Below are 10,273 nucleotides of genomic sequence, written 5' to 3'. Positions count from 1 at the left end.
AACTTCAACTTCTCCTGACCTGATCTTAACTAATGAAAAAAAAATACGTCAATTTCTTCCAGAAGAAACAGTATTAAATTTATAGCATTCCTGTTGAGTTGAGCAATATGCAATTCATATTCTTGGATGACAGAACGCTTTTCCAGGCGACTACAAATAGAAAAATGAGTGTTCTAACATTATTATGTTCCTCGCTTGTCAATATCTACACAGTTTCAAAAGGTGTTTAAAAAAAAAGACCACTGAATACCCCTTTAGAGCTGATGTCTTGTGCACCAACATAGAGACCAAACCGGAAGAAAAGGATAGACGATAGACACAGAAAAAGCTTGAAGCAAACCTCTCGAATCACAAACTACAATTGTCTTAAGTATATACACTGACGGGAAAAAATCGTAACATCAAGACGGAGTTGTGCGAGGTAAATGGAAGTTTGCATCTGAAATATGATGTCTGTTCAAATTTCGTCCCAGTCGCATAAAAGGGGCGCTAGCAGTGCCACTGTGAAGGAGCCAGTCAAGTTTGCTTCACATGCACGCAGTAACTGTCGTCAGCGTTAGTTAACTTTGAGATGGGACATGGTGAGTTGATGCTAGTGAAGAAGGCCTTTAATGCGATAAAGACGCCACGATCAGCACGTCACTGAGTTTGAACGAGGTCTTCTAACAGGCCTATGAGAAGCTGAATGTTGCTTCTGCGGTATTGAAGAAAGACGTGGCAGGAATGTAGCCACTCTACATGATTGTTGGCAGCGGTTGTCACGAGAATCTTCAATCGCAAGAAGAGCAGGCTCTGGACGGCCACGTGGGGAGAGGGAAGACTATCGTGTTCGGAGTATGGCTCTGTGGCACCGTACTGCACCTGCAGCAGCAAATGTAGCAGCAGTTGGCATCACTGTGACAGAACGAACTGTTACATAACGGTTCCTTGAAGGAGCGCTCCGAGCCCGACCCCCTGTAGCGGACATTCCGTGGACCCAAAACCACCGACCCCAGTTGTTGTTTGCTCCCTTAAACAAAACAAAACAAAACTGCCGTTTGCAACTTCAGTTATGTCAAGCGAGAGCTCTCTGAGAGGTAGCGTGGAAGTCTGTTGTGTTTTCTGATCAAAGCTAGTTCTGACTCGGTTCCAGTGTTGGCCGCGAGTCAGAAGGTCAATTGAAGGCCTGCAACCAATCTGTCTGAGACCTGCACACACTGGATCTACTCCTGGAGCTATGGTCTGAGGTGCGGTTTCTTTTGACAGCAGAAAGGCTCTTGGGGTTATCCCATGCACCCTGACTGCAAAGTAGTGCGTCAGTCAGATGATTCGACCTGTTGTTCTGCGTCAAGAACCTCATTCCACGGGCGTTTTCTAACAGGATAAGGCTAGCCTCACATTCCGTCGTTCTAACCCAGAAAGCCTTACAGAGTGTCAAAAATGTCGCCTTTACCTGCTCGGTCACTAGATCTGTCTCCAGTCGAGCGCATACGGGACATCATCGGAAGAAAATTCCAGCGTCACCCACAATAAACACCGTGGGTGCATTGACCGACGAAGTGCAACAGGCATGGAACTCCAGCCCACAAACTAACATCCGGAACCTGTACAGTACAACTGATACACGTTTGAATGTTTGCATTCAATATTTTGGCGGTTACACAAGTTTTTACTGTACCAGTATTTAACATTTGTGATGGCTTGTTTCGTCCTTACGTTAACATGTAGCGCACTGCACAGTTAATATCTTCAATATGTTTTCCTCGACAAACGTATCCCAGAAATTCAATTACTATACATTAATTACTTTTTTGGTGATGCTTCTGTTTTCGCCAGTTTATATACGGAAGGGAGAAAAGAAGAACCGGTAAGATGCATTTAGTCTGTTGGCTGCTACGAGGTTACGGCCGCTTTTCCATTTGATCTACAGGATCAGAGAACGAGCCGTTATGGGGAGAGAAGATAACGTTTTTAAAATGAACTTTGATTTTGACCTACGTTTCCGCTGTTGCGATCTTCTCGCTGTATTAAAATTTTGTGTTATGTACTGCGCAGAGACTCCACCGAGGACCCTCGCTTTTTGAGACAATGTTCTTACCGACAGAGCTAACCAAGCTATGAACCACGCCCCACCTCAAAGCCTCATAGCCTCATAGTTTCTTCGGTAGGAACGCAGCGTGTTTCATAGGAAAGGTTACGCTCCTGTCCCCGACCGATAGACAGTTTTAATATGTTGGGAAGACTATTCACACTGCTGTTCTGAAATTGGTTATCTATTCATTATGCGCCAAGAAATTCCTTTTAGTGTACTGAAGCAGCATAAAGCTGAAATAGCAATGACATACGTTTTAGCCTGAACAACAAATGTGAAAATGTCTTAAGCTAAGTATTTTCCAGCTTCATAAGGCGTATCCTTCCGGAAGGCAAAAGAGATGAGGAATTAAGTTTTAGAAAATAAATGAGATAACAAAAATGAGCAAATATTTCAAATGATTATTAAATGGACACCATAGCTGCAAACAGGCGTTGATGTACTTCATTGGGGACATGTTGAAAATGTGTGCCCCAACCGGGACTCGAACCCGGGATCTCCTGCTTACATGGCAGACGCTCTGTCCATCTGGGCCACCGCGGGCACAAAGGACAGTGCGTCTGCAGGGACTTATCCCTTGCACGCTCCCCGTGAGATCCACGTTCCCAACATGTCCACACCCCTACATTCGTAGTGCGCCTAATAGATGTTTGCCCATGATACTCATTACTCGTGGCAGATTAATCTACCAAGTCCCGTACGAGTTCGGGCATAGCGTGTGCGTTCGCACTAGAAGGTCAATGGCCGGGAAGCCATATTTTAACTATATATGACGGTATTATCTGTTCCTGAAAGAACACTTACCGTGGATGACCATGCAGCTTTGCTAGAAATGAAATGATAATTAAAGGGACGCCCTAGCTGCAAACAGGCGTTGATGTACTTCATTGGGGACATGTTGAAAGTGTGTGCCCCGACCGGGAGTCGAACCCGGGATCTCGTGCTTACATGGCAGACGCTCAATCCATCTGAGCCTCCGCGGACACAGAGGATAGTGCGTCTGCAGGGACTTATCCCTTGCACGCTCCCCGGTCGGGGCACACATTTTCAACATGTACCCAAGAAGTACATCAACGCCTGTTTGCAGTTAGGGTGTCCATTTAATTATCATTTCATTTCTAGCAATGCTACATGGTCATCCACGGTAAGTGTTCTTTCGGGAACAGATACTACCGTCATATAGAGCAAATATTTATACTGTACAGGGTAAACTAACAATAGTCATCCGCATTTGTAATTTTGTAGCTCACATCTGAAAAATTATAAAGAAAATTTAAAATTAATACTGTATATTTTTGGGAAACTTCAGTTCCTCCCAGCGAATAGAACAATAGCTTACGGGATTGCAGTCGAGTGACGATTTAGACCACCGCTGATACTTCGATAGGTGCACAGCGAGTCATATCTTAGGCACAAATGCAACGAGACAGTCCGTGCACAGAAATTTAAATCTTGAAATGTGTGCCATGTCAGAAATACAACCGATATATGCACCATAAACACTGGCGCCACCACACAGCAAAAGATAGTGAAAGTCGATAACGAAAGTCAGTTACCAACGGCTGAGGTAACTCTGTCCCCCTCTTGTTCGACCTGGGAAAGAGCTGGATTCTAAGCAAAAGTTAAGCAAAAATATCTATAAGTCCATTTGGTAACTTAATATCAATTGCTTCCTCAATGATACTATTCCAGTAGTTGGAAGTGTATTTCAGAATATCCGCGTCCTCATACTCTATAGGAGTATGTGCCATGGAAGTGTTCCGCAATAGCAGATTACCTCGACCTTTGTAAGCTAGAATGACGCTTGTACTGAATACATCGATCCTTCAGCTTCCCGGTTGTCTGGCCAAGGTATGACTGTCATACTGCAACGGAGACGGTAGACATGCACCTTACGCGAACCAAGGTTATCCTTCACACACCCTCAAACAGTCCTAATCTTACATGATGGTCGAAAAGCTCATTTCACATTATGTTCCCACAAAACACGAACTATCCTGTTGGAAACGCTATCTGTGTAGGGCAAGAAAGACTTTGCTGTGAGCTCGTTATTTTCATTATTCACCCGTTCCATGCCTGGCCGACAGCTCAACGAGCGTCTGATCAGTCTTTCACAACAATCATTCGCGTGAAACGTGATTCTTAGATGGACTAATTCAGATGACGTACTATCAGTTTCTAAAATAACGTGGCCCCTATAGAGCAAGGTACGAAGTACCTATTCACGGTGAGCCAGACGGTGACAAGTAAAAGCTTGAAGATACAAATGTAAGTGGGCTGAGTTTCGATAAACGGCATTTCCCCAACTACAGTCACCCTTGCTGTCGCCCAACACAGCAGGGAAGGGAAGTGAAGGTAACCACCTCTTTCATATACATCGAGACTGAATTCAGACTTTCGAAAAAGCCAGTAAATTGTCATATCCATGAAGCCAAACAACAAAAGTAGACAGAGGAACTTATGATAATTAAACAAATGTATCGTCTGCCTGTCTGAACAAACGCGCTAGTTTCATTTCCAACTACTCCTGACCACGTTCCTCGAAATCTTCCATAAAAAGATTGGAATAATAAGTAACAAAATTATCCCCATCGCAACTCCGTCTGTTCACAGAACTAGTCGTCGAATAAAAAGCAACTTGAAGTCAGCACAGTTTGAAGTTGGTTCGCTATTCACCACAAAACACTGCCTCAACTTAACCCTAACGAATCAGATACGGGAACACGAGTGGAAAGGTAGACCACCTAAAACCCACTAGGATATGAAAGTCATTCAAACGCAGTCCTTCTAATCGATGTAAGAAATACGTCCAATTCTTAATATGATACTCACCCCGACCTACTAATGGGCTCAATAGAGTAGTAAAGTGTTTTACTACGCGGTATCTTGTAGCACGAATGCTACTGACAACAGACTTAACAGGAATCCTGTAGTTGTGAAGACCATATAATACAGGGATAAAAAACGCCGTAAGACTTAAGACTTTTTATAGTTTCTTGCGGCAAGCAACGTTTCTTCAGGAAGTTGTTAATCTTCCATTACACCCTTTTTGTAAGGTCAGCAATGATTCTGCAATACGCTGACACAGATAGTAAACACTACTTCCTTTGAACGTAATGCTGTTCATATAACACAACTGTAACGTTGGCCTTGTTCGTATAGTATCACGATCCAACCAGACTGAGCGCAGAACAGCTCTCTCCCGGCCACTGTTATATTACTCTTACGCGAGCTTGCACCGGACAACACACAGCATATTTAGCTTCTAACCTCCTCGGCAGCCTCTGGAGGTAGTTCAAAAACATTGGAAATTCAGCAGCTAGTAAATGGCCGGCCGTTGGGGATAGGTTTGAAACTTCACCTAGCACGGATAAATCAACGCCTTGTCACTTTGTTAGTGACATTGATCACAGAACGTTGATATGTAATATCACTCTTCGAAGTACGGAAACGTTAAAACTGAACTGAATGCCGAGCAGTCAAAGAAGGAAATTTCTAGTCAAGTTGCCACTAAGGAGCATCGTAAAGCCGAATGCAAGAAAAATCCGGAATTTTCAAAGCAACCAGTAAATGAAGCCGATATAATTCCTTGGACACGAAAGCCAATTGTTGGCGAGAAAAATGAATCCTTCCACGAATAATAGGTAAACCAGGGCGTTGCTTGGTGCGATTAGCGGCAGTGTAACGACGCATAATGCACAATTTCGGCGATCATTGGCGCAACATTATCGCCTCGATACCACAACAAACACAAAAATGCACACTGCAATCTCACTCTATTGTTGCGAAGTTACTCATTCATTTGCTTCCGAAGAATATAATTTTCATACAACTTGTGGGAACACGGACTCGACTCCCGCCAATGTTTCAACAGGAGTGCAACCTGTTGTTTTCAAGGCACAATTGAAGCGAGGGAGCGGTGAGCAAATATGTCTCTTTTTAAATGACGTCTTCTCTACAACAGAGACTATATAAACAATAATTAGAGCTACACGTGCAATTGATAGATGCCAGCCCCTAAAATAAACAATTTTGATTGACTATCGTAGAAATAATACTCGATAATAGTTTATCGGTCCATAAAACTTCACGAGTAACCCATTCTTTTTCAGGAAGGAACTTACAGAGACAAGTAAACACTCTCTAGCAGAAGCCAGGGGGCGATTACCCACAGCATTCACAAATGCAAAACGCATATGTTCATTTTCACATAGAAGCAACAGTACGTACAAGGCTATATTACAAGACTTTCTCGTGACGAATATTAATTACTTGCACATGTTTTCATCAATTAAACCTGTGGTAGCTAAGAAAGGTAAAGACATAGAAAAAATAGTTAACCTGAGAGTCTAACACGGACGAACCTCGGGCCCGGCTAGATTTGAGGTCCCACTCTCATGCGCGGCTTCCAACTCCCACTCGGCGATGAAGAGACTGTAGGTCTTGCGTCGGAATTTTAACGTCCGTCTCGGGTCACGTGGGCGGCGGCTGTTTGAAGAAATGAGCAAGACGCCCTTATTTGTTTGACATCGCGTCGCCGAAGTTATAATGTGTACCTTGTGTTACTCAAGGCAGTCATTGTTTCACTTAGTGGGGAGTTTGATGGGATCACATCCATTATAAATACTGTTTCCTGTTGATAGAGCTGTTCCAGAGCCACCGACAGCTTCTACTGTCGGTAGAAAGTCTTCTGAATAATGCAATGTTGCGCTGTGGAGCACACAGTACGTGGATTCAAACAATTTTACTCGAAAGCCACTATATGTTTCATACGGCGGGCAGCTATTGTTCGTTGGGTACTTATTGTTCATCGATTGGTCATTACTCAGCCGTATCCGGGAGTTCTGTTTGTCAATTCAGAAAACTACGTTCCTCCGGCAGATAATATAAACTGCTAACAATTGTGGCTTTTATACGAGTGTACCTTCTCAGTCACCGCGATGCCAAGACAGTAGAAACGCTTTAATTTCATGACGTTGATATTTATTAAATTACTTAAACACTAATTAGTTTAATATTCTTATCATACCATCGATTACTAAAAAACCTTGCGTTGTGAAAGAGTAAAATAGTTAATTACACAGTATAAAGAAGTAAGGGAGGCGGATGCGCTTTTGCTGAAAGATACGCTACAGCTTCTAATCTACCTGTGTACAAGTCTAATCGTCGCTCTATGTGACCTCTATGCCATTGCGAATTACACAGGAGAATTTTCATTTAACTCTCCAGTTTTTTCCTCGACAAATTTTGTACTTAGGCAGTTCCAAAAATAAGGAAACTGATGCCTGGAAACCCAAATTTAAAAAAAAAATAGGAAAAAGATAAAAATACAGAGTCCTCGAAGTCGAACTCAATCAAATACCTGAGATATCAACAGTCTCCTTCTTTCATCAAAGAATTTTTCGTTCTTCTTTGAATATCGGGAAACATTGGAAAAAGTGGTATAAGTATTCCACAATGTTGGATGTGAGATAGTCCTGATAAAGTTTAAAAATTTTGGTGCTTTAAATGGACGTTTCTCAGTGTTTCATTATGGGCGTATATGTATTAGAAATTGAATACAGCTGCTGTTAAACTTGGGATGAGGCCTGAGGCAGAAATAAAAAGTTTGCCGGGCTGTAAATGCCCTGGCTCCTGAATCAACAAGTGGCAGCAGTGGTACAAGATAAACATAAGAGGAATTTCTCTGGATTCCTGGCTTGTTTGAAATTATTCAGCTGTTAATAATACAATGTCAGAGTTCTACAGAGAATTGTTCAATTCCCATGTCCGTGTACTATGATCTTGACGATTATTAGCTAACGAACAATTAATGTACATAAACGTTATAAGAATTCGAAAGAATAACGTCGTACGAGAGAAAGTTGTGAGTGATCGTTTCATTTTATGAAATGTTTTGCCTCTTACGTCGTTTGTTTGAAAGTACTGTAACGGGGCAGTAAGGCACGATTGACAAAACGGCCGGGAGAGCGGTGTGCTGACCACATGCCCCTCCGTGTCAGCATCCTGTGACGTCTGTGCGCTGAGGATGACACGGCGGCTGGTCGGTGCCGTTGGGCTTCATGGTCTGTTCCGGAGGAGTTTTATTTAGTAAGTCACGATTATTTTATTGCCGTGGACTCGTAATCTTCCAGGTGACGCCGTTTCTTGGTGCGGTAGAGGGGAATGGAGGGGGTAGGCAGTTTGACAATTTTTTGTTGATATTTCTTGTGTACGACACTATTTCATTTCTATGCTGTCATAAATTAATATAAAATGCATTAACTCGTATAGATCAGTGGCTAGTGATCTGTACTGATTTACCCACAATGATTTCCATAAGTTACGAAAAAATCCCATAAACAAAAACTAAAAAACAAAAAACAGTGATCCATTGCTGCAGAAGTTGAACGTTTTACCACTACGGTAGTGTTTTACAAGGCTCCCATATGGATACCACCTCACTGAAATCTGGTAACGTCAGCTGTACGTAGCCGACCATAACACGTTTGATGGCGTGGAGGCTGTAGGTCCTGAATGATACAGGGGAGATGAATGGAGGAGAGACATTGTAACACGAGTAGTGGTGTTCTATTAGCCAGAGGTTAGGCCCAGCTGGCTGCTAATTGTGGTCTTTATGCTCTTCTTAGTGTATGTGAACAGTTTTTAAGCACCTTTCCTACCTCTGGGAGACTGAGTCAATGATGCCCAAGGGTTTTACACACGCACACATATGACTGATTGCTGCTGTTGCGTATTTAAAAGAAGACGATCCGTAACGCGGCTACGTCTACGGCCTGTCGCAACTGCAGGCGCCGGAAAGACCATATCCTCGAGTAGGGGAACACTGTACACAGCAGATACGAGGGAGGTATGAATAAGTGACAATCATTCAAATGTATACCATTACTGCCTATTCGTGGTGAGAACATTTATAGTGGATACTGGACACAACTGATTTTACGTTGGATTGCAAATCTAATGCTACTGTTGTCGAAAAATGATTCCCATCTTCATTAACACTCTAAAAAACGGGTTTGATTTGGCGTTTTGGCGCGAAGGCAAAACGTGTCGTAGGCTAACACCCAAACCTGCAAGTGTCAGGGTACATATTGATACCAAACATTGTGTGTCGATAGAGAATGAACCAAAACACCGATTTAGTTCGTGCATCCCGCCAGAGTGGCCGAGCGGTTCTAGGCACTACAGTCTGGAACCGCGCGACCGCTATGGTCGCAGGTTCAAATCCTGCCTCGGGCATGGATGTGTGTGATGTCCTTTGGTTAGTTAGGTTTAAGTAGTTCTAAGTTCTAGGGGACTGATGACCTCAGAAGTTAAGTCCCAGAGCCATTTGAACAATTTTTTAGTTCGTGCTTAGTGCTGCCGACCAGTAGAAGGTGCGTAAACGGTGATTAAAGGTAACACCAGAACTACTGAGTATAGCGAAATCGGATCCGTGAGATACACATGTGAGGTAGGTGAGATTGTAGAGCGTCGGACTGTTGTACAAACGGTCCCTAGTTCGAAGTCGAGTGATGGAAATTTTTCGTAACAGATTACCCGTGAAATTGTTATACGGGAAAACGTTTTTCTGAAGTGTTTAAGGTTGTTTCGGAGTTTGTAACAATGTTCTTTTGGCATCTGCTATCGCTTCGTTAGCTGAAAGTAGCTAACCTATAGTCATATCTATCTGTACAGATGTACTCTATAGGTTAACGAAACCAAAGCAAACTGACAGAAGAACATTGCTACAAACTCCGAAAAGTCCGTTTACACGAAAGAAAAATGTTCTTCCATATAAAAATTTCACGCGTAATCGGCTAATGAAAAGGTCATTAGCAGCTTTGAACTCGGCACCTTTAGTTCGACCAACTGACGCTCTACCAACTCACCTACTAGAGATCTTAAGATATGTAGCTCAAACACGGAATTTCTTATACTCCCTAGTTCTGGTGTTACTTTCAATCATCGTTTACGCATCTTCTACTGGTCGACAACACACAGCATGACCTAAATAGGTGTTTATGTTGATACTCTATCGACACACAATGTTTGGTACCGATCTGACTGTCTGACATCTGGAGGTGTGGATGTGAGCAACCACCGCGAATGGGATTCCATCGGCTGAGGCATTGTTTGCGTGAGAAGCTGTTTATATTTAGGCGGAAACTCAGCCTTCCATGTCTACTCACTTGAAATTATGTCTTCATTTGTCTGTACACA

At 42.8% G+C, this 10,273-nt stretch overlaps 1 non-coding gene across 1 annotated transcript; it reads right to left on the bottom strand.

The window, feature by feature from the left end:
• Positions 1–2,540: 2,540 nt before the first annotated feature.
• Trnat-ugu (transfer RNA threonine (anticodon UGU)) lies at positions 2,541–2,615 on the bottom strand. The gene has a single exon. It is a non-coding gene; the product is annotated as a tRNA-Thr (tRNA).
• Between the last annotated feature and the right edge of the window lie 7,658 nt (positions 2,616–10,273).

The sequence above is a fragment of the Schistocerca cancellata genome, chromosome 1, assembly GCF_023864275.1.
Source record: "Schistocerca cancellata isolate TAMUIC-IGC-003103 chromosome 1, iqSchCanc2.1, whole genome shotgun sequence".
Taxonomy (NCBI): Eukaryota; Metazoa; Arthropoda; class Insecta; order Orthoptera; family Acrididae; genus Schistocerca; species Schistocerca cancellata.
This window is presented reverse-complemented; position numbering and strand designations above follow the sequence as displayed.